Source organism: Onychomys torridus, chromosome 6 (genome assembly GCF_903995425.1).
Source record: "Onychomys torridus chromosome 6, mOncTor1.1, whole genome shotgun sequence".
NCBI classification, from domain to species: Eukaryota; Metazoa; Chordata; class Mammalia; order Rodentia; family Cricetidae; genus Onychomys; species Onychomys torridus.
Window position 1 is genome coordinate 37144227 of NC_050448.1, and position 25641 is coordinate 37169867.

General features: G+C 39.4%; 1 long non-coding RNA gene across 1 annotated transcript; it reads left to right on the forward strand.

Annotated features, from left to right (window-relative positions):
- Nucleotides 1-7443: 7443 nt before the first annotated feature.
- LOC118586104 lies at nucleotides 7444-10082 on the forward strand. The gene is made up of 2 exons (XR_004945287.1): nucleotides 7444-7607; nucleotides 8719-10082. It is a non-coding gene; the product is annotated as an uncharacterized LOC118586104 (long non-coding RNA).
- Nucleotides 10083-25641: the final 15559 nt, after the last annotated feature.

The following is a 25641-nucleotide window of genomic DNA, read 5'->3' on the forward strand; positions in this document are numbered from 1 at the left end:
AAGTGAACAGTTTGCTACTGATAAAAGCTGGCTTGGTTTAAGCCACCTGGGTTGAGTCTCTCTGGTTTCCATGGAAGAGCTGGCTCACTGTAGACTTTCAAAGCAGGAACCTGATCCCATGAATTCATGTGTAGGCTGCAGACTCAGCACCCCTGAGACTGGAAGGCCTGCACAGAACAGAGCTTAGCTTATGCCATGCATTCTCCCAGGTGCTCAGGTACCTTTGCTCTTCCAGGAATGGACGTAGTAAAGCTGGTCCTTCTCTGCCTCAATGCAGTGAAATTGGAGTGCAGAAGGCAGGCAGGGGTGTTCCTGTGCTGGCTAGTCTTATGTCAACTTGACATAAGCTACAAGTATCTGGAAGGAGGGAGCCTTAATTGAAATGCCTTCATAAGGTCCAGCTGTAAGTATTTTCTTAGTTAGTGATTGATGAGGGAAGGCCCCGTCATTGAGGGTAGTGCCACCCCTGGTCTGGTGACCCTGTATTCTAGAAGAAAGCAGGCTGAGCAAGCCATGTGGAGCAAGCCAGTAAGCAGCACCCCACCACCACCACAAACACCACAGCCTCTGCATCAGCTCCTGCCTCCAGGTTCCTACCCTGCTTGAACTCCTATCCTGACTTCTTTTGGTGATGAACAGCTATATGGAAGTATAAGCCAAATAAACACTTTCTCCCCAACTTGATGACAGACTTTATAGGGGGGTGTGGAGCATGCACATAGGGAAAATACTGTGACGGTGGTGACAGTGGAAATGTCATTGGCCATTAGTGATGACAGAGCCATTGGAACTGAGTCACTGAAGGTGAGGCAGGGGTTGGGGGAATACCTGATTCTAGAATGAGGGTGGTTCTTAGTCTCCTATGCCATTACTTACCTGTGTGGAGGCCCATGAAGGGATATATTTGAGACTACAAACCGTTAGGGTCTGTGAGAAGTCTTAAAAAGACCACCAGTCATGATGCTATCAGCAAGAACGTTTATTATACCACATGCATGTGGAGTTGCTCACCTGTACAAAATGGCAAATACCCCAAGAGGGACATGTAAGCTCTGTTTAAGCACAGCTAAGGGGAGTTCCTAGGGCAGTTGGGTCATTTTATCTACAATTGACTTATGCAAGTGACAATCATATTAGTATGTTTGTAATTGGTTAGGGCTAGCGGGGGGGGGGGGGGGGGGGGGTAGGCTATGCCTGCAGCTTTTCCATTCTCCGGAAGGTCCCAGGCTTTGTCCTTATTTGGTTATTACCTGGGGGTGGGTGAAGGGCAGGGGGAGGAGTTAGCCCAGGCTTGCACATGCATGAATTAAGGCCTAGTTCTTAACTGAGTTATCAGGGGCCTGTCATGATATTTGCCTGGCCCTCTTACAAACTATAAAAGAAACTATGTTTTTTCTTTCTTTCAGTTTTTAAAATCTTTTAAAAACTAATAGGAAGCTACACTTCTCTAATTTTCCACACAGCTTTTTCAATAGATATTTACAAATTGAGGGAAGGAGAAGGCCAGAAAGTATCTCTGTGAATAAAGGAAGAGGGACTGAAGAACACCCGCAGCCAAGCTGGGCAGTTCTGGTCTCTTCTCCTTTGTCCCTTGTAACTATAGCAAGAATACAAAGTCTCTCAGTGTGCACATACTGCTTTGTAGTATCTCTGAGAGAGACAAGATAATGAGTTGTTTGTCTTAGTTCATTCATGAAGTTAATATGTGAGCCATTCTTAATTACATTTAGGAACATTTATTCAACTGGATGTAAATAGTAATTTCCAAGAATTCCCACCGACTCCGAGGCTATACCAGCTCTACTGAACAAGCCCTGAGATTTCATCTGGGCATTGGAGACCAGTGTTGGTGTTTGGCTGCTCAAGTGAATCTCCTTTTTGCCTCTTGACTCTGTCTAGCCTTTACTGGCTTTTGGTTTTCCAGGACAAGACCTTTTATATTTTATTTTATTTATTTTCAGACCACTTTATCCTATCACCAATGGGATTTCCATCTGAGAACCTCCTTGCAGGAACCACACTCCAGCTAGCTCTTTCTTCTCCACTTTCCCCACAAACCCAAGAACAGCACAGAGAGGAAAGAGAAAGCAGATTTGCCTTCCCAGCCAGGGCCCAGGAAGAAAACAATGCTGCCTCCAAGCCCCTCCCAATCTCTTTAGAAAGGGACATGCCACACCCACTCATGCTGCCAGAAGTGATGGGACTCTCAATCCGCACAGCAGCAAACCAAAATGCTAACTGTTTGCAGAAAACAAGATGAGTGTGGTTAGAAAAGGGCAGAGGAAAATGCCCAGCAGCAAACGGGAAAACGTGAGTAAACCACGACCCGGCTGAAAGGCTTTGCAGCGGAAGGCTCCAGCGCCTAGTGGTACGTGGAGTCTGTGTATGAGTATGCTATAATTTTAATGTTTGTGTATCCTTCGAAAGCCATGTTGAAAGTTAATCTCAGCACAATAGCCTTAAGTGCTGCTGGCGCCATTAGAAAGTGAGGAGGCCATAAATCTCACCTCAGAGGGTGAAACCAGCACCCTGAGGAGGGGTTAGTGAGGGCTAGGCCCTACTGGCTTTTCTGCAGTTCTGTCATGATGGCATCCACTCACTCCAGAGAAGACAATATTCAAGGAACTCTGTCTTTAAATTTTTTATGTTTTTGTGAATTTTATACATAGATACAATGAAATATAATCATAGCTACCCCAATATTGTTCCTGACTACCTTCCAACCTACTTCTCCCACCTTCATCTTGGTCAGTATTTATTTAAAGCTTGCTTCAAATTTGACTCAAATGGTGGAACTGGTTTTTCTCTGGTGAGTCTTAAGATTAACATTTGGAGAACCACAGTGAGATAATTCCACCCCAGATTCTGAAGCTAGGCTTTTTGCTCTAGCACTGGGGAACCCCTGCTGTGGGATATCTTTCTGTACATTGTGAATATATGTTGCTTTGACTGGTTGATAAATAAAGATGCATTAGCCTATGGCGGGGCAGGATGGATCCAGGCAGGAAAACCCAAGAGAGATAGTGAGAGAAGAAGGAGAGGAAGGGGAGATGCCAAGCTGCCGTCCAAGGAGCAAAGTGTAATGGAACACAGGTAAAGCCACAGAACATTTCAATACATAGATTAACAGTTATGGGTCGAGTTAAGTTGTAAAAGCTTGCTAGCAAGAAACCTGAGCCAATAGGCCATAGAATTTACAATTAATATTGAGCCTCTGAGTGATTTTTTTATAGGTGGCTGTAGGACAGCAGGGCAGGGTTGGGACTGGAGAAACTTCTGACTACATTTTGGTGCCAGACGTATTGGCAAGAGTTTCCAACTAAAACCTGAAAGAACTTAACAAGAGATTCTAAAACAGAGCCCCAAACAGCTTCCTACTTCAGTTCTCATGCAGGACCATGGTATGGAGATGCATCTCCTGGCCATGGCAAGCTTCAGAGGCAACATGGCTGACTCCCATGGTCTCTGACTAGCTGGGCCGTGATAAAAAAGAGGCTTCTCCCAGCCACTGCCTGTAGGCTTGGGAGCACAGCCACAGGCTTAGAAACACATAGACTTTATACTGCTTCCCAGAATTGGGGAGGTAAGCATGACTCATGGTATCTGTGCCATATTGAAAAGCAGAATGGGGCGGAGCCAGCACCCAGGGCTGCTGCTGCTTTTGTCCTAGCCATGAAGCTTAACAGTTTAAAGTCTCTCCTGTTTGAAAATGATTACAGATACACAGTAGGACAGATTCAGATGGAAACAAAAAACCAAAACTTTAAATGGTTTACAATGTGTGTAAAAAGGTACTTAGGCTTGAGAGAGAAAAGAGAAAGGATATAGGTAGTCATAAAAATTAAATAAAATCTTTAGAAATAGTACAATATATAAAAACTATAATGAGCCACATAAAAATGGAAATTACACAATGAATCTGGATTATATTATCTTTGGGATTTTTAACTGGAGACATTTGATTGTGAAGGCTGATGACTTAAACCAATCTCTAAGTATTTTAAAGGTATCTTGACTTCAAATTTTGGGTCTAAAGATATGTTGCTTTAGAAAGGAGGCTCTGCTTTTGTTTCCACAGGAAGCAAGAGGCTATGGATTTTTTCCAGGTTAAGATGGATCAGATTTAATCAAGGGAGACCTCCTGAACCTTGACAGATGATATCTATCAACAAAGGTGATAGCTGGTCTTCTCAGGACTTAACCATTATCTCAGATTTTCTCAGGATCCCCCAAGATTACAGTGCCCCCAGTCAGCAGGAAGTAGCATAGAACACTACACCCATATTCCAAAAAATGGATTATGGGTGTTTATATTTGTTTAGGAGGTTGGTTACAAATTGTCATTGGTCATAGCTAATCTTCTTCTAAAAGAAGAAAAGCAGATATGATATAGAAATGTCTGATATAGATATGATAGAATGGAAGGGTAGATTATTGAACCTATTTTTATTATGTGTACAGTGTTCTGCTTACATGTATCCCCTGCAGGCCAAACAAGGGCACCAGATCTCACTACAGATGGTTGTGAGCCACCATGTAGTTGCTGGGAATTGAACTCAGAATATACTTTTAAAGAGCAACAACTTGTTTAAAATGTTTTACATTGCTATGGGTTTTAGTTTATTGATACAAATTTAAAGTTAATTTTGTTATATTATATCTATATTTCTACTCTTGTTTCAGGTATTATGTTTATGCAGCTCATTTAAAAATGTGATATGTAATTAAGAAAAACCAATTAATAGTCATCTATAATCAAACCTATAGTCATGTTAGTTAAGTTTTCTAAATATACATAGATACATTTCAATTAGATAATCTTCAAGCATTTCAAAGACCTACAGGATATGGCATTTAAAACATTTTAAGAACTTAGACTTTTTTGGACAATGAGACATGTGTGCTCCTGACAGCACCAATTACTTCAAAGAGAATGATGACCATTGAAGAAACTCATTATGGAGTTTGTTTTCTTTATGACAAAAGTTAGTCATTTGGGCAAGAAACTGCTCTTGCCTGGACTGCTTGACAGTATGTTTTATAAACTGGATATACAGGACCCATAGAAAAATGACCACTGAATTTTTCCAAAACAAGGCAAAATGGTTCTTTGGGTTTCTCCTTCACAGAGGAGACTGCCAGACATTCTGCAGGACACAGAGAGAAGTGACTGAGAGACTCTAGACCTATAGGCTGAAGATGAATGTCCTAAAATTGCAGAGGAACTTTGGGTGACTGTCCAGGCAGCCAGCTGTCTCTATCATTTCTAGAACTTTGGAAGTTGCTTACAATGCTCTTCTTGTTTTCTCAGGTAATATTATACTCTTCTGGGGTCTTTGAAGGAGTTGAAGACTAGATAGATCCTTAATTATGATCAAAGATAAATTAAATATAAAACTTCAAACTCACAAAAATAGGATAGATGCTAAAATATTTTCTTTAATTTTGCCAAATACAAATAGACTAGACATTGTAACTGTTTTGTGTAACTTTATTATGTTAAAATTATAACCTTCCTTTTTGATTAGATAGAAAAGGGGAAGTGCTGTGGAATATCTTTCTGTATGCTGTGAATATGTGTTGCTCCCATTGGTTAATAAATAAAGCTGTTTTGGGATATGGCAAGAAAGCTTAGAGGCAGGTGTGAAATTCAAGCAGAGATAGGGAGAAAAGAAGGGTGGAGTCAGGGGAGACTCGAGCTGGCCACCCAAGAGCAACAAGATGCCAGCAGATCAGTAACACCATGGCCACATGGCAAAACAGAGATTAATAGAAATGGGTTAATTTAAGTTGAAAGAGCTAGTTGGCAAAAAGCCTAGTATGGCAAAAAAAAGTAGGCCATACAGTTGGTAATTAATATAAGCCTCTGAGTGATTATTTTATAAGCAGCTGGGTGACCTGAGGACTGCATGGAACACAGGAGAACTTTCAGATACAACCTCCTACAATGAACGGCCATGTTTGGAAAAAGGTATGAGGTTTTTTGTTTTGTTTTATTAAAGCCTCCTTTTTTCGTAAATCATGGAAGCTTTTTTAAACTAGTTTCCTGTGACCATCTTTGGGCAGCTACATGGCTGGAAACCATCTTAGCTAGGGTTGGAGAAGACAAATGTTATGGTTTCACTGCTATCTTAACTAAAAGCAATAGCTTGATATAGGCCAATCAAGGAGACAACAGGTCTCTGAAGATACTTTTAAATTGGGATAGATTTTTTTTTGTATGACAATTCCTGTCCTGTCTTAAAAACAAGGCTTACAAAAGATAGGATTTAAACACAATGCTTGTCTAATGAGGTATTAAAGCTGCACCTCCATGCCTTCTTATACAAGAAGCCAAACTTGGTAACATTTACAGACATTAAGCTGTTTGCACTGCTAGAGCTTGGTTTTGCCTTCTGCAGATTGTGGTTGTGCTCTGTGTCTTCACTCTTGAAATCAAAGGGGCACTTTATTTTGATATTGCAGGAACCCACAGTTGAGAGATCTTAAACTTCTTTAATAGTACATTTTAGAATTTTGTAGAAAATTTAAATTAAAAACTGGATATATTTTAAGGAACAGCTTTTAAAAATATTTAAGTTTATAAGGCTGTGGGATAAGATATTTTATTATAATGTTCTTATTAATATATGATCTTGATAAATAGATAAATTAAAGACTAAAAACTAGGGTCACAGCTATAAACATCAAATACTAGGGGCTAGGGTACTCCTATCTCATGGTACAGCAAGACTGTGACCTAAACAGTCTGGCAAAGGGTCTCTCCTTACCTAAGGTCTATTCAGGCTAACAGGGACTGATTTAACATTGGTTGTCTAACATCCTTATTTTTGCTACCATTGTTAAGCTGTAGCTATTTTGGTAAACTGTGTCATATAAAAACTACTATATTTCATACTAGTGTACTATAAAAGGATCAAGTAGGTTCCTAGTTTCTTTATGAACTATGTTTATGAGTTAAAAGTCTTACCTTGATACTAAAAGAACTTTAATTCAAAAATTATTATTTTTATTATAAACTGTTAAAGATGATTAAGCTTTAATGTGACCAGAACTATGTTTGTAGTCATGCTAAATACTAGTGTAATTGATTACAGGAAGATCTATTTAACTTTCTGTGTATGTTTTTAAGGTATAGCCTAACACAAGCAAGTAAAAACAAACAAGGGTTGTTTAGTTCAAATATACTTAATAGATAATAGTCTTCAAACTTGTCAGAGATCTGCTGAATATGGCTTTTAAAATATTTAAACTTACTGTTACAGACAGAGACTTCTAGATCCTAGCAGTGACACCCCCCCTGCCAGGGTCTCCAAGATAATGGGCATGATGACAACTCTACCTGGATTGTGGTAACACTAACCACAGGACAAGACTACCCCAGTGCCTTGCATGCTGCCAAGACTTGATCTAAACTGTGAAGAAGGAGGACACTAGAGATCTAAGTGTCCCACTTTGCTTAGACAAAATAAGATCAGTCCCTCCCATGTTCTTCCTTCACAGAAAAGTCTCTCGTCTTCTTGGCCTGGTGGCCAAAGACTGATGTTATCCTGAAACCTCTGGCCCCAGTGCCATGGAGACCACAGGATGCTGGGATGACCATCTAGGTAATGGACTCTGTCATTTTAATTGGTACATAGTCCATTTTGATTATACTTTATGCTGTAGTTTATCCTTCTCAGATTTCTGATGATGTTGACAGGCAGACTAACTGTAGCTTTTTCTGCTTGACAACAACAGGCAACCAATTCCTTCCCCAAGGCTTGCAGCCACTTTGTTAGTTCATTAATCAGCTAAAGCTACTAGGTCTCTTGTTAAGAAAAGGCCGATGGGTTTGCCTCACTAACAGGCTTCATATTAAAGGATAAACACATTTTAAGTGTGACTTTTCACTAAAGGAACATGCTTTGCAATAACCGTTCTCAGTACCAACTACCTGTGTCTCTGGCAAATGATTAGAAGGAAAGAAAAAGGTTCAAAGTCCATGCTGAGGGTCTAAGAATATGTCCTAAGATATCTAAAGGTCTGAGGCTGCAAAAGCTTAAATAAGTTCCCAGGGTCTCAGAAAATGATTTAAAATACATAATTACAAGTTGTAAAGATTAATAAAAAGAATTTAGGGTATATAAATAATGGTAGATACTTTAGTTTTCTCTTTCCTGTTCTATGCTATTATTATAGTAAGATTTCAAAAGTTCAAGGTTTTAACACTGACCAATTAAGTTTAATAAGCTAATAGACCACTGACTACTTACTATTCAGTCACAAGCTCATGATTTTAAATTTCCTTTGTTTGTCTTCTAACTATAGATTTAAAAGTACCTTTTGGCAGGCTAAAATATCTCTGTCCATCTATATATCTAGCTCTCTGAACAGAGGAAAAAATGTTCATGCTTTTTACAATATAGATTTCAGTACAATGGAAATGCTAAATATTTAGAAATTTCATCTCTTTTTGTAAACTGAAAATTCATGTAGGCTTCAGGGAGTTAAGGAAATTGTAAGATTGAGATCCATCTGTCACAGGTCAAATGGACTCCAGTTAAGTACAGCCTAAGTTTCCTCACTTGTCTATTCCTGAGGTGTGATCCTGATCTTGGGATTCCTCCCATCCCACAGTTAATTCCTAGACTATGGGACTAAAATTTCCAAATATAAGGTTTTCTTTTAAGTTCCTAAATTTTAACTTTTATCCCTTGTCTATATTTGTCTCTGCAGATTTCCACCTGGCTGACAGACATCATCTAGGGATTACCTGCGGACTGCAAACTGCTGAGCTCTAGACTTGTTGAAAGCTGATGTGAACCACTGCAGCCGATATAATTGTTCCCTGTTTCTTCACCTGGATCAGCTAATCAGATGATTCTGATAAATGCCCTATTACCTAGCCTTTGACGAGCCCTTCAGCCTTCCTGACATTGGTACCCCAGTTTCAGTTGGAAGTAGTTACAGAAGAGAGTACATCATCCCTTACCCCATAACAAGCTGAAATGCTAAGTCAAAAGGAAACCCCTGGCATAGGGGACAAAATGGCTACTTATAATGCCAATTGACATACCAGGAATGTGGGCACAGATTTGTCAACTTGGTAGATTCATGAACTGAAATAGTTCTACAATATGATAGGACATGTGGGCTGCTTTATGCAGAACAAAGAGGCATCATATGGCTTTAAGAGAAAATGGTTATTTCTGTACAAACCATTCAGAATTATAATCGGGCTATACTAAAAAATATATATACGAAAAGGGGAACTGAGATAAAATAAATTACTAGTGCCCCATCCATTTCCAGGCTCCTCCTACACAGTAACTCTGATGTCAGTCATCATACAACCTTTAGCCCTCTGCTTCTGCTATTTACTGTTGGCTCTTACATCATTGATACAATAATTAAATAATTCCTCTCTGGTACTATTAAGCTGATGGTTATAGATCCCCATATAAACAAATACCCATCATAGAGTCAAGGATTTGACCCAGGATATAACTCAAGGGGTGGGAATGTAAAACCCTATTAACCTGTAAGCCCAACCCTCCCAAGTACCAAGTAACTTCCTGGAATGCTGGGAGTTGTAGTTCTTGTAAAATAACAAGGCCTCATGGGAAGAAAATGGTGGCAGTATGGGTTTGTTCTTATAGTCCTTGTAAAACATGTCTCAAGGCCACTCAGCTGGGAATTCCAGGGAGTGGTCCTGACCAAAGTCCATCTTGGTCAGTATTAAATTAAAGATTGCTTCAAATTTGGCTCAAATGGAACTGGTTTTTCTCTGGAAAATCCCAGGATTAACAACTAACTTGATATATATTTCTGTACTAGCATAAGTCACAAAGCATGAGTATAGTAAAATGTTAGCAATAAAAAATAGAAGGGTAAGTCATCCTCCATGAAAATTCTGTCCATTTTCTTTATACTCTTTGTCCAGTAGGTGTGTAGTACAAGTTCATTGTGGGTTTGGTTTGCACTTGTCATATGATTTGCAATGTTGAGTATTTCTAATATGTTGGGCATATGTATGCTATGTTTGTAAAAATGTTTACTCAAGTTATTTGTCCATTATCTAATAGAGTTATCTGAACTTTTGTTGTTGATGAGTTATACTAGGTCTTAAAATATTTATGGTTAATCTCTCATAAAATATATGATTTGTATATATTTCCTTCCATTCCATAGGTTACCTTTGTGCATGCATGCGTGCGTGTGGTGTGTGTGTGTGCATGATAAGAGGGTGAGAGTGTGGGCATATGTGTGCCTCCATGTTTGCATAGAGGTTCTCTCCTTCCACCTTGAGGCAAGGTCTCTCTTGTTTCTGCCATGCTGGCTGCATACTTCAAGCTCAATGTCCCATGAGCTTCTGGGTAATTCTCACCTTCACCCCTCTTCTCACAGTATGAGGGCTAGAATTGTAAATCTGCACCACTGCCTCTAGATTTTTTAAATGTAGATTCCAGGGTTTAAACTCAGGTCATGGGGTTATGTGGCAAGCACTTTTAGCAGCTGGGCCATTCTGCTGGCCTAGTATGTTATGCTTTATTAATTGGACTTCAAGGTTATTCACAGTCATTGCACAGAAAGGCAGCTGATGTCTGTGTGATTTTGTATACTGCAGTTTTGATGAATTAGCTAGCTAGTTCTAACACCCTTTCTGTAGAATCTTTAGGATTTGTACAGATAAAATCACTGCTTAGGAACAGGGATAATTTCAGTTCCTCCTTTACAATTTAGATTGTTTTATTTATTTTTCTTATTTAACTGTCATTACTTTAATTCTTTCTTTTTTTAGGATTAGGAAATTATGCTTAGAGATGGTAATTAGCTTGCTTGAGGTAACATAGCTAAGTGGTACAGTCTGAATTAAAAACTCAAAGCCTTGAACTCTATGTCTATAGTTAAGTATAGAGTCAAAATATTGAGTAGGATTTTAGCAGGTTGGGATGGGCATGCTGGGCAGGTAAATTCTGACTGGTTCAATATGGCCCTCTATAGCTTTTGGAGATTGCCACACACTAAGTCACTGAACATAAACATGCTTAAAGGGAAAACTCTGCTTAAAGGGAAAACTCATCTGAATATAATTACATCTTAAAGAATAATAATCTGGAAGACAATATTTGCTCTAAGATCAGTCTGAAGAGCAGTGTTAATTGGAGTGAACCTGTGCCAATAATGGACATGCAGTAAAAATTGCCTTCGTGAATATATCCTTGAAGACATTTGTGTTCCTTCAGTTATCTCTCTCCTCTGTCTCCCCACTCCCCGTCATCCCTCCACAGACTCTGAGACTTCTAAAGTTGAATGAGACCTTAGAGAAGAGAACAGAGGAGAGAAACCCCAAGACCATAGTTCCCTCCTCTCTTCTTTTTCTCCTTCCCCACCCTTCTTCCTCCTCCCTTATCTCCCTTCTTCCTTTCCTGCCTATTATATATATATGTAATGCAGGCTGCACAGCAGTGGTCATAGAGCTCATTTAAAGGAGGGATGGTTTCTTCTTTGGTCTTACTCCATCACCTCAGATGATTAGATCACATTTAAAACTTGATTGGTCTCCATCTATATAGGCACTTGCTATGTAATTTTTGTCCTTTAAAATAAAAGTCAAAAAAATAATAGTATTATGTTATGCCTGGGAATCTATAATTGCATTTACTTCACTCTGTAACTTAAGCAAATTCCATGTAATGAAAAGATTGCTGTAGACTCAACTAACACTTTCAGGTACAATTTGTTGTGTGATGACTCAAACTCCATGGTAACATAGACCACTGCCAGCTACCAGAAAACAAATATTACCATCTTACTACCAAAGCATTTAAAACCTATATTTCCCAAGATTCCCATTTTCTATACATACCAAAGGAGTAAATAGGAAAGGAGCAGTTTCCTAACATGACTCAAAATCTTTCCAGGTTCAGTCTTGGATGGAAGACAGGCACAGAAAAGACAAAAGCTTTGAGGAGAACCAGATTTTGTTCCTTTAAAAAAAAAAAACCCACAATTTCCCCTAGGCTTTATCTCTCCACCTCCTCTTCCAAGGCGAGTGATGTCTCCAGCAACACCTCACCCAGTGTTGAACCACTACTGTTACCAACTTAGTGTTTAAAGAAAACCTTTGGATGCTAGATATAACCTTTGTTGTTGGGTATTTGTACATTGTGTGAAAATGTACTGCTGTGACTGGTGTAATAAAAAGCTGAATGGCCAATAGCTAGGCAGGAGGCATAGGTAGGACTTTTGGGCAGAGAGAGAACTCTGGCAAGAAGAAGAAGGCAGAGTCAATGGCCCATGTGGAGGAAAGAGCATTGAGCAGTATGGTAATGATGAGGTAATAAGCCACACAAAAGAACATAGATTAAAATAAATGGGATAATTTAAGTTATAAGAGCTAGTGGGACAAGCCAATGCTAAGGCTGAGCTTTCATAATTAAAGACTTCTCTGTGTCATTATTTGGGAGCTGGCTGGCAGGACAGAGAAAGACTTGCTACAACTATTTCTTCTGAACAATCCACCATGTCCACGGCATACACAGCATGTAACTCCATGCAATGCTGTGTGCTGTCCCTTTACTCTGCTGATGAGGGATCTGAGGGATAGGGGGCTTTTGTCTCACCAGAAGTTGTGGATCATGTGTGTGATTGAGCTGGAGTTTGAAACAGGTCACTCTAGGCTGTGAGAGACCCTAAAACTAAATTCCCAGAGGATGTTTCCTCAGAGTCGGGGTGTACTTCCCCATGTGGTTGAGATTCCTTCTCAGTTCTTCCAGTGAGGCCTGTTGGGCTGTTTGAAAGTCATTGGTTTTGAAATAAGAACAACCCCGATGGCCATATGGAGATTAACTATTCTGCCTACATTTAAAATTAACCTTATTGATGGATTTCCTGCCAAGCTTAGTTACATTTATTATGCATGTTCCTTTTGGTGGGTGGAAGAAAAAAAATGTGTGAGAAGTATCCTCTAAATAAAGCAATGTATAAGCCAAGCTTATAAATTTTTCTGAATCTTATTTTTATTTGCCAAGCTTTTCTGTGCTGTCTTTGGGGGTGGGGATGTGTTTATTAAATATAATGAAAAGTGGTATCTTGAAACAAGGATATTTTGGTAATACACAATCGGGAGTGAGCTTTCTTTTTCATTCATCACTGTCAGCTGAGAACATTCCCAGCCAGCAGCCAGGGTGAAATGGTGTCAAGATGGCTGAGCCAAGGCATGGTTTTCTTTTAAGCTTCCAGAAATTTCAGCCGAAACTTCGTCCTTGTAACTGTGTATCATGTAAATGGATTGTGAAAGCTGGTTCTAAGACATACCCTGAAGCTTCAAGTACAGAAAGGACTCCGTGGATGTGGTGGACTTCTCATCTCAGGCTATGGTATATGAACCAAGGCTAAGGTGGCCAGACAGTGTAGTCTGTCTGAGATAGTCTCAGCTTTTGGATAGTACCAAACATAAATGAGTCACAGGTGACTTTTTTGTTATTGTTATATGTAAACCATGCTGGAACTTGGAGGATTAGGTTTTTCAAAACAGTGTGCAGCTTAGTGATTTCTTTAAATAGCTTGAAGCTCCAGAACTATCTTTTCTAACTTAGAAAAGTAATGAACCAAATTGATCATCAGTTATTTATATAGGCTTATTCATAGAATTTGGCAGTCCATGTGCTTTCTTTAATAACAAATATTTAAACACCCCTTTTGCTATCCTGACATAAACTTACACGTCACACATCATAAATAAATGCCCTTGGACTGGAGAGATGGGTTGGAGTCCAGATGGTAGCTCACAGCCATCTGAAATCTAGTTCCGGGAGATCTGGACCCTCCTCTGGCCTCCACAGGCACCAGGCACAGACATGCATAAAGGCTAAACATCCACACACATTAAATAAACAAATGCATACATACCCTGACCTAGGAAGAGAACAAAAAGGATATCAGTTCTCAATAGCTGTGAATATCAATGGTCATACATTAGACAATACTAACATTGAAGGTACTGTTCTAAAGATAAAGACTTGACTCCCACCCAGACATGAAAACTGCATGTGTGTATTATAATTGGCTTATGCTGGGCAACCAGGCAGCTATCAAAACCTGTTCAAGAGAGAAACCAAAAGGTGCACACTTAAATAGATCAGAAACGCCAAATTGAGAGCACAGATACAGGCAAAGCTTATTCAGCAGTGAGGAGGGGGAAGTCCGTTGAGCCTTTACTACATGGCACAGTGTATATGAGTACAGACAAACATTATTTTCTCCTTGTTCTTTTGTTTTGTTTTGTTTTGGTTTTTTTAGACAGGGTTTCTCTGTGTAGTTTTGGCACCTGTCCTGGATCTCACTCGGTAGACCAGGCTGGCCTTGAACTCACAGAGATCCATCTGGCTCTGCCTCCTGGGTGCTGGGATTAAAGGCGTGCAACACAGTTGCTATTAAGTTATTAAGTTGCTATCTGCACTTAACAGAGCTGAAGAATAAATAGTTTGTATAGAATCAGAAACAACTCAAAGTCAGCAGCAATGGAAAATTCCACTGCTATACAGATATCCCCTTTTATTTTGTGACATAATTACACACTTGTGATTATATGAAAAAATGTACAGGACAAAGCAGATTGACTGAACTGCCCCCACACACATTTAACAGTACTGCCTTTGGGAAGTTTTTGAAATGGAAACCAAATCTTGGTAAATTTCTGTTTTTGTTTTTGTTTTTTGAGACAGAGTTTCTCTGTGTAGCTTGGTAAATTTCTGAATACAAAAAGTATACTTTTTTATACCATGCCTTGAACTCTTGGGAAATGCACTGTTGTTTTTAAAACTATTTGAAAACAATTTGTATGTATACTTAACAGTTCAGTCTGGAATGAAGATAATTACATCTTTCTGGTAGTTATGGCATTATAGTTATAAATTATAAGAAGAGTAGAAAGCTCAAAGGCTGGGGTACCCCACAGCAAATTCTCTTTCCTTCACTTTGCAAGGGGTCCATCCCCCTGCTTCTACTCAGCAAGTGCAAGTAGAACTCTCCCAACCATTATGGCAACCAAAAAGAATGTCATAGGAAACAACACTCTGCATGACAGCAGAGTTCTGAAGAGGGCCCTAGCAGCACTGACTGCTCAGCTAGACAGGCAACTATGGAGAAAGGCTGGAACAGACAGATTCTAACCAGGACTATACTTCCAGACTAGGATTTTGCCTAGTGTCTATGAAGACAGCTCAGGACATTGTGGTCTTCATTTTTAATCACTCAAAGACAAAAATAATATTTTAAGAATGCAAGCAATGTTCAGCAGTGGCAGGGAGACATGGCCCAGTGCTGCTACCAGCAGCCAGGGGAAGTTTCCTTTAGGGAACTCCACTCAGGTAAAGATGGATCCTTGACTAGGCTACAGAAAAGAATTTTAGGATGAGTCACATTGAAGCAAAAATACTAAGTTTATTAAATAGAGGCCAGGGGGCGTACACACTTCATATTTAAGTGCAAGGATTTAGAGAGGGGGATATCCTTGGATGTCTCCATAACATCCAATTAGATGCTCTGGAACTTTCTTGTTACATTGCTTAGAGGGTGTAATTTGCAACAAGGATTGAAGATTAAACGATGTTCATGAAATAAGTTGTTTATAAATTAAAAAGTACAAGGTGACTTTTTTTTTTTAATCTTAACATTTTCCTTTTGGGTTACAGATTTGGCTTGTTAGTAGAGTTCTTGCACAATAGCCAGAGTTGCATACATGCATGTACGTACACAGATCCTTCCATAAATGAAATTATAGAGTGCTTTTATGAGGTACATTGTTTAGATTTAGGGATGAGGAAGACATGCTAATACATTTAAACCCAAAAGCCACAAATATTCTGGTTAAAAATAAGCACAGTTCCCCCCACCCACCCCACCCCTAAGCAGGGTCTTATGGTGCTCTAATTGTCCTGACTGACTGTGTAGACCAGGCTGGCCTCAGACTCACAGAGATCCTCTGGTCTCTGCCTCCCGAGTGCTGGGATTAAAAGCTTCTGTCTCTATGCCTGGCTCTAGTTTGCTGTTGTTGTTGTTGTTGTTGTTATTTGAAGGGTTCATTTTATTTTTATTTACATGGAATGTGTGTACATGTGTGGAATGCTCACTGAGTCCATAGAGAGCATTAGATTCTCTGGTACTGAACTTACAGGTGGTTTTGAGCTGCTTGATGTGTGCTGGGAACTGAACCCAGGTCCTCTGTAAGAGCAGTGAGAGCTCTTAACCCCTGAGCCATTGTCCCTCCAGCTCCACAGCGTGTTTTACCGTCCTGCTTTGAGTCTTTATGAGACAAGCGCTGTTGGTGTCACAATTTCAGTTGTGTCTGTTGTGTTAAAGTGTCTAACTGCCAGCTAGACCCAGAGCAAGGGGATTCTTTCCCTGTGCACATCCTCCCAATTTTCTCTCTGTCTAGTCTGCCTCATGAAGGAGCTCCCCCTGCTGAAAACAATAGGAATGCATTGATTTAATGAAGTAGAGTCAACTTTTCTCAGAGCTCCTTAACCCGAACCTCTGTCAGGGTGCCTCAGAAGCTTTCTGGACCTGGAAGGGCGCCTGGCTTTTCAAGCGTTTTCTGAGAGCTGGGTAAGCCATTTGCAGGTTTGCCTGCTAGCCCTCAAAGCCGGTGTTGGAAATGACTGTGGCTTTCTTGCGAAACCATTAAGAGCTTTAATTGAAAGGTTCTCCTGACAGGCCACAGATGAGTTTTTGATTATGCATTCCTCCTTTGACCCTAAATGCCCTGGAGCCCTGCCAAATGTCAGGGTTGGGTTATTCTGAAGTACTTAAGCCAGAAGCCTCTGGCAGGTCTTTGATGGTCCTTGGCCTAGAGTCCTGCTCACCCCAAGGGACAGAGACACACTGCAAGCGAAGCCATCTGTTAAAGTCTGTGGATTAAACTGGCCCATGGAAAGGGAAGAGGTTTAGTGCTTAAAACATCTTGATTGAAATATCCATATGATGAAAAAGACAGACGGCCTCCTGAAGGGACGTTTATTGTAACAGGGCAGTGGGATTCCACCAAAAGTGCCTCATGAACTCCATGAAACGTCTCTACTGGTTTTTAATCCATCTATCTGTCTGTCTCTGTCTCTCTGTATCTGTCTATCTATCATGTATCTATCTCCATCTGTCTATCATCTCGCTGTTACTTATTCATCATATATCTAACCTATCCCTCAATCATCTATTTTCTATTAATATATGTATCAGTTTGTATGCATGTATCTATCATCTATCTATCTATCTATCTATCTATCTATCTATCTATCCATCCATCCATCTATCTATCTATCTATCTATCTACCTATCTATCATCTAATTTTGTCCATTAATTCATTGGTTCACTCAACCCCATTTAAGGTGTAGCCCAATAGACGCTCTGTTTAAATAAGCAAGTTTTTTTCTTCTAGAGTGGAACCTCCAGAAAGGTATCCACAGAGCTCCCAAGACTGTAAAAGGGGATTGGAGAGGAAAAAAAGTGGTACAGAATTCCTAAGTTAGTACTCTCATCCAGAAACTTTCAAATGAACAAACGAGCAAACAAACATACTGGTCCTTTGCAAGTGCTTCTACTGCACCCATAATCCATACTCACTGACAACAAAGCACTTGGCACAATGGCCCATGCCTGTGATCCAGCACTTGGGAGGATTGTGAATAGAGGCCAGCCTAGGCTACATAGCAATATTCTAGCTTAGAACCAGCCAGACAAATAACAAACAATTGTCCTACCACACACACAAGTGAAGTACAGACAAGAAAATGAAAAAGGAAAAAGTCTCAGGGACCCTGATTTAGAAAATATGTGTAGGCTTCAAAAGGCATGTCAATAAAATGTCTTGTGAATCTAAGGAAAAGTTAGGCAAGAACTGGAAAAAAAAAAGGTTACATTCTCTCATTCTTGTAAAACATAAGATGATCATCAAGTTCTCTAATCTCTCCTTGTGAATATTTGTTTGGTAGAACAACTATTGTCCTTACTTGGAAAAATTTTGAAGTAGCTTACAATTGCAAATCATATAGACTTTCAGATCCTATCTGAAGCCCTTTAGCATCACTGTGTGTATATTGCAAATCATCTGCCATGATGTGGGGCTCTTCATCTGTAGAGGAAGGTTAACAAGGGATGCAAATGTGGAATGAGATGCAGGGCAGCATAATTGCATAAATGAAATCCAGACTCTTTCTTGGAACATAATTTCATGAATAAAGATGATCTAACATCTCTGAACTATGTATTTTAAGATTAATATTTCTCAATAGTTCTTGTCAAAGTGACTGGCAGTAGAATCCATAATAAGTACTTTATTGAATTATATTTAGTTTAAATATAAATGTAGAAATGTAGAAATTTTGACTATGAATTCTCATGTCAAATCATATTACCTGAAAGTTAATTAGTTATACCATGATTCAAAAAATAATTATTTTTAATTTGGCAAAACACAGGTTTGTATTTCTAACAATTCAATCAAAGACATTTTAATTAATGGAATTTAGTTTTAAGAGCATCTTAGATTCATGTCAAAGCTGAACTGAAAGTACAGAGAGTTTCGGTGTACCCTCTGTTCCCACACAGGCACAGCCCTGCTATTGACATTGTGTACCACAGTGGTACATTTGTTACAACCTGTGAAACTACATCAACACATTATTGTCACCCCAAGTCCACAGTGTACATTTAGATTCACTCTTGTATTATACAGTCTGACAAAAGGCTAATTACATTTATAGTGTCAACCATTATAGTGTCTCACAGAACAGTATCTCTGCCTGGCCACTCTTCTCTTTTTCCTGGCAACCACTCGTCTGTTTACTATACACATACTTTTACCTTTCTGATGATGATATATGTGGTGGTTTGAATAGGAATGGCTCCCTTAGACTCAGGTGTTTGAATGCTTGACTCATAGGGAGTGGCACTACCAGGAGGTATGGCCTTATTAAAATAGGTGTGCCCTTGTTGGAGGAAGTGTGTCACTGTGGGGGTGGGTTTCCAAGTCTCAGATGCTCAAGCTAGGCCTAGTGGGGCATTTACTTCTACTGGCTGTGGATCAAGATGTAGAACTCTCAGCTCCTTCTGTAGCACCCATGTCTGCCAGTATGCTGCAGTGCTTCCCACCATGATGATAACAGACTACACCTCTGAAACTATAAGCCAGTTCCAATTATATGTTTTCCTTTATAAGAGTTGCCATGGTCATGGTGTCTCTTCACAGTAACAGAAACTTTAACTAAGACAATATATACAGTTGGAATTTTGGCTTCTTACATTTGTAAAGTAAATTTTACTTTCCTTGGTGTCTTCTCATAGTTTGACAACATTTCTTTTTAGTACTAAATCCATTGTCAGCATGTTTAGTAATTTTTGTTCATTCACCAACTGAGAATCATCTTGGTTGCTTACAGGTTTTGTTCTTGATGAGTAAGGCTTCTAGAAATATCTATGTGCTATGTGCAAGTTCCTGTATAGAGCTGTCAATCCCTTTGCATAAATAAAAAGAATTGTAGTCCCTAGATTGCATGGCAAGAGTATGTTTAGTTTATAATCAACTACCAAAGTAAAGCACGTTAGAAAAATATGGAAAATTAAGAAAACAAAGGAAGAGAAATAAATCCCTTACTCAGGAATCTATAGGGAGCCAGATACTTCAACCCAACTGATAAAGCTGAAATTACCTACAGAGATACACAGCACATCCTCCTAGTGGTATCTCCAAAACAGAACAACACTCTACCTTACTTTGGACCAGAATGTTTGTAGCTTTGAACTTAACTATTTCCACTCCTCTCTTTCATTACTTGATATAAATAATGAATCTGAAAAACCACCTTACAGTTTCATTTACAAAAGGAAGTGTTGTTGTTGTTGTTGTTGTTGTTGTTGTTGTTGTTGTTTTTAAGAGAAGAAAGAGAAGGTTGGGGATTTAGCTCAGTGGCAGAGCGCTCGCCTAGCAAGCACAAGGCCCTGGGTTCAATCCTCAGCCCCCCCAAAAAAAAGAAAAAAAGAAAATCATATTTTTTTAGACTTAATTGTTGGGTAATTTTAAACCCTTGCTTAATTTCAAACCTGGTTGTAAATTGCATTCATTAAGCCATGCACCTTATGAGACTGATGGATGCCCTGGCAACTGTGCTAATGAGACACCCGAACAACATAAGAAGCCACTGAATCACATACAACCCTTGTGACAGTAGCCAACTAATGTGTCCCCTTCTCTAAACCTCTGCAATTAAATCTAAAGCACACGATTCCTTATCTCTACTTAATAAATTTGTTAGCTTTTCTGAAGGAGATACGAGTGTGTGAGTGTGTGTGCCTGTCTGTGTGTCTGTCTGTCTGCCTGTCTGTCTGTCTGTTTGAAACAGGTTTTCTCTATATAGCTTTGGCTGTCTTGGAATTCATTATGTAGACCAGGCTAGCCTTGAACTCACAGAAATCTACCTGCCTCTGCCTCCCTAGTGCTGAGATTAAAGGTGTGTGCCACTATGCCCAGCTCAGGAGATCATATCCTTTATCACAACTTTAAAACTACAAAAAGGAAATATAATGTGGCATACCCAGAGAAGAACTATCAAGATTCCTGCAGGATAACTGGTCACCTAAGCCTTGGGCGCACTCATCACCTGAGAAATGGCAACATAAGATAGGCCAGTGTCTTCCAGTCGTGTATTTTAAGGGCAAGTAAAGGAGTGTCCCATATTTTATGTGAACTTTTCTTTTGCTTTTAGATAACAAGTGAAATGGGAACAAAGCTCTAAGTAACCAAAATTTATCACTAAGAATTTGCCTTTAGGCTTCGTCTTACATAAATGGGGCACTTAAAAAAAAAAAAAAAACAAAAAAACAACATGCCATTAAGAAAAGAAAATTAAAATTTATGCCATCCTGTTTGGCCACAGGTTAATTTAGAAAATTGAAAAGCTGAGCCTACCAAAAGCATTCTAACTGTGGTATAACCTTGCAATTTGATTTAGTTTGCAAAATGGAAGGTAAATGATCTTAGGATTCATGGTCAGATATCTATGGCATTATATCAGAACCCCAAATTACTTGAGATTCACAAAAATGTCTGTTCATTTGCCTCTGGGAACTAATGACACCCCCTATCAGGGGTTTCGCTGCTTTGGGGACCAGCCTGCTACAGCACAGGTCTCAAAGGGAATCCAAGAGTTGGCATACTAAGACTTTTATCAGAAGTGGGTAAAGGGGAAAAGACACTCACACACTCTCTTCATGGTTTCCTTCTTCATTCTTCTTCTGTATTCTCTGTTCTTTATTTTCCTGGTGATTTCTTCCTCTCATTCTTGATGTTTTCCTCCTAACTCCACCTTTATTCTTCCTTATTCTCTCATTCTTGATGTTTTCCTCCTAACTCTATCTTTATTACTGATGTCTCCCCTCTAATTATATATTTATTCTTCCTTATTCTGTCATTCTTCCTTCTCTCTCTTTATTTTTCCTCTATAGCTTTTATACTCCAACAAAATCATAAGGCAATATAGAAATTACAATATGGTTATACTCTGTTTTTCAAGTGAATGATTACAGTGAACACAAGTAAAAACCAGCATATTTTCTATATCTCTTACATGATTAAACATTTTACATATTACAGGTGAAAAACAAGTTATCCTCAAGAACCCACATACATTCAGACCCAAGCAACTTGTTGCAGATTAACAGAGTGTAAGCAAGCAAGATATTCTTCTCAATCAGTTCTTTTACTGGCAGGCTGCATTTTGTGGTTACAAAGAAAGGACCAATCACTTTATTACTTATCTTGAAAAGGGGTCTTATAAGGAATCTTAAAGCAATCAAAAATCTAAACTTTCATACACACAAAAAACAAATTAGTCAGCTCTATTTTAAATCTTTAGGGTGCATATCCACTCATCAATGGATTTTTATGTCAGGAGATTGAGGGGAAAAATGTGTATAAGGAATTAGTCATCACCTTCGGTCATCAACAAATCCTAGCAAGAAAGACACATTAGCTAATGATAATTGGACTGCTTTGTTCTTGTTCCTTGGCCTTAATGAGTTCCTCATTCAACTATGTGCCTTTCTAAAATCTTAGATTGTCTTCTTGGATTTTTCACCTCAAAGCTATGTGACAAAACATCTTAGTCTAACCTTAAGTTACTTTCAAAGTTTTGTTTCAGCTATGATGCACTCTAAAACCTGTGAACTCATCTCCCAACATTCAGGTTAAAAGAATTTAAGTTAGCTGGGCTACTGGGACTCAACTGTTTTCTTAACCATTATAGAAACAATCTAAAATAAAGATGAGATTCTGGCCCTATTTTTAGACTATCTCTCTGAGATGTTAGGGGAATATGGAAATACTGATCTCAGCTCTAATGAAGGTGAGATCTTGCTAGCTACTTAGCTTGTCATTCCATCTGCTCCAAACATTAGGAAGAAGATAGAAAAACAGATATTGGGATTCCAGACATCTGTAAAATAACTATTGAATTTGGCTTTTAGGGTTTTTAACCACAGAGATAAAATAGAGGTAGCTCAAAAAGGTCCAGTGGAAATGATTGCAGGCATAGGAAAAGCCCAATTAATAACCTAAATTCTAAGGAATAATGTATTTCCCTAAGAAAATAAGTTCCTATCTACCCAGAAAAACCTCAAGAAAAAAAAATGAGGACTACAAAGGGGCCAGAGCCTGCTACCTCTCTGAAGAAACAGGGCATTGGTAAAAGAATGGCTCACAACAGAGTCTTGAGAAACAAACATACAAATCCAGGGCTTTACACTCTTGTAAAGAGATGGGACAGACACTGAAAGCAAGAATGTCACACCTTCCAAAGGAAGAATGGACTCTTAGCTCCAATGATGGCCATTGGAGACTTCCCACTGAAGCATCCTCAAGTAAGTAACTATCATCAAAGATCCCCAAAAAACTCTTGATAGGACCGGTAAAAAAAAATTAATTTCCTTTTAGGCAACATGACTTCACTCTGTGAGCTAATTTATAATCCAGAACCCCCTTCCAGACAAAACTATAATAAACTGATAGTTATGGAACTCAAACCAAAAGATTCACAAAGTCTGTCTGTCTGTCTGTCTTTATTTATTTATTTGTTTGTTTGTTTGTTTTGGTTTTTCGAGACCGGGTTTCTCTGTGTAACTTTGCACCTTTCCTGGAGCTTGCTGAGTGCTGGGATTAAAGGCATGTGCCACCACCGCCCAGCTCACAAAGTCTTTTACATGTAGTTTTGGAACAGTGTTTTCTTGTAAGCTTTCTTAGGTCTCCCTGAGTGTCCTGTAGGAAGGAAGTTTTTAGAATTATAGTAATCCTCCAATTGTTCCTAGAGCAGATTTTTTTTTATAAGAGCATAAATTACTAAGTCAATTTTTTAAAAGGAAACTCAGAATGTCTCTCCAAAATTATGATTGCAAGTAGATGCTCAAGTTCAGGATGTAAAGATTCCAGAAAGGGCAATTAATGCTCTAACCATCACATCTACTTAAAAGAGCCTCATCGTTATCCCCACAAATGACAAGTTCCTATTAGCAAGAGGCATACAGGGACTTCAACCTCGTATTTTAAAATTGCTAAGATATGGCCATTTGGACGTTGACAGTTCCCAGGTAAAACCCCGTTCTTCTGTTTTAAAGCCCAATAGCAACTACTGGTTGGTCCAAGATCTAGGGACTATTAATGAAGTAACATCTATCTAACAGTCCCAAACCCCTGTAAAGTGATCCAGATTCCAAGTGACATGATGCGTTTCCTGCCCTTGACTTCAAAGCTGCTTTCCTTTGTTGTGTTTGTCTTAGTTACTTTTCTCTTGCTGTGAAGAGATATATGACCAAGGCAGCTTATACAAGAAAGAGTTGATTATGGTTTACAGTTCCTCAGGATTAGTCCAGGACCATCATGGCAGGGGACATGGCAGCATGCAGGCGGACATGGACCTGGAGCAGCAGCTGAAAGTTTACATGTTGAGACAGCAACATGCAAGGCAGAGAGAAGGGGAGACAACTAGGATGGTGTGGGCTTTTGAAGCCCCAAAGCCCACCCACAGTGGCACATCCCCTCCAACAAGTCTATGCCTCCTTCAACAAGGCCACACTTCCCAATCCTTCCCAAATAGTTCCACCAACTAGGGACCAAGCATTCAAACATGTGAGCCTCTGGGAGCATTCTCCTTCAAAGCACCACATTCTGCTTCTTGGCCCACACAGGTTTGTAGCCCTATCATAATGCAAAATACAATCCAACTTCCAAAGTCCTCTTAGCCTTTCAGTCTCCAGACAGTTTAAAAGTCCGAAGTCTCTTCTGAGACTCAGGAGAATCTCTTAGTTGTAATCCCCTGTAAAATCAAATCAGAAAGCAAATTCCCTCTTTCCAGCCTGCAATGGCACAGACTATACATTGCCATTCCAAAAGGGAGGGATTGTAGCATAGTGAGGAAATACTGGACAAAAGCAAGACAGAAATTCAGAAATCCAGGAGGGCAAACTCTAAATCTTGTAACGCTTGTCTGATGCCAAAGAGCTTAGATGGCCCCACCCTTCTAGCTTTGCAGACCGAAACACACTCTGGGACTGGTTCCATACGTGTTAGCAGCTTTCCTCAGCAGGTATCTCATGATTCTGGGACCTCCACCATCTCTGTGTCTCCCAGGTTTTTTCTTCACATCTTCACACAGCTCCTCTGGGCTTTCATACTGGGGCTTCCCTGCCACATGCCTGGCCTCAGCAGCTTTCCTTAACTGCAGAGGAAGATTCCACAACTCTTTTACTTTTTATCCTTCATGACTCTAAAGCCAGAACCATGTTGCCAATGCTGCCGAGTTAGGATGCTTGGTCAGGATGGAGCCTGGCACCCTTCCTGTACATTTGCATCGTTTGCACATATTTGTAGTTGCTTTTTAGGTAAAGAAAATCCCTCAGACCTTTTTCTTTCCACAAGTTGCAGGATTAGCTGGTGAGGGTCTTGCCCTGAGGACAACACTCCCTTCATTCCATTTCTCCTCAGGCTTCTCCTTATCTCTTTCAGCATAAGCCTTAGCTCCAACATTAAATTTCCTTTTTTCACTAAATTGTGCTCTTTTTTCTCCTTAAACTGGAGATTTTTTTAAATTCCCTTTGCCCTGCTTGCAGTTTTTTGTTTGTTTGTTTGTTTGTTTTTATTGTAGATCTGTATAAGAGTAATCATGAATAGCCACATGAAGCAGTCAGTACTAGGATATCTTGAAATCTCATCTATCTATGAAATTAGTACAAAACTCTTCAGTTTAGAGTCAGGAAAATTTCTTAGGACAAGGACAAAAGGAATTACCATTCTTTGCCAAAGTATCATAAGAATGATCTCTAACCCAGTTGCCAGTATTGTTCCTTTCTGAGACCTCTTTGCTGGGCCTCCACAGTCTATATTGTCCTTAGCACTACTATCTTTTAAGCTCCTACTAGGGTGGCCTGTTAAGCTCCACTAACATCATTCAACTGCTCTGCTAGTCCAAAATCCCAATATCATCTACATTTCTCAAAAACCAGCACAGTCAGGCCCATCACAGCAATACCCCACTCCTGGAACCAACTTCTGTTTTAGTTACTTTTCTAATGTTATGAAGAGATACCATAACCAAGGCAACATACAAAAGAAAGAA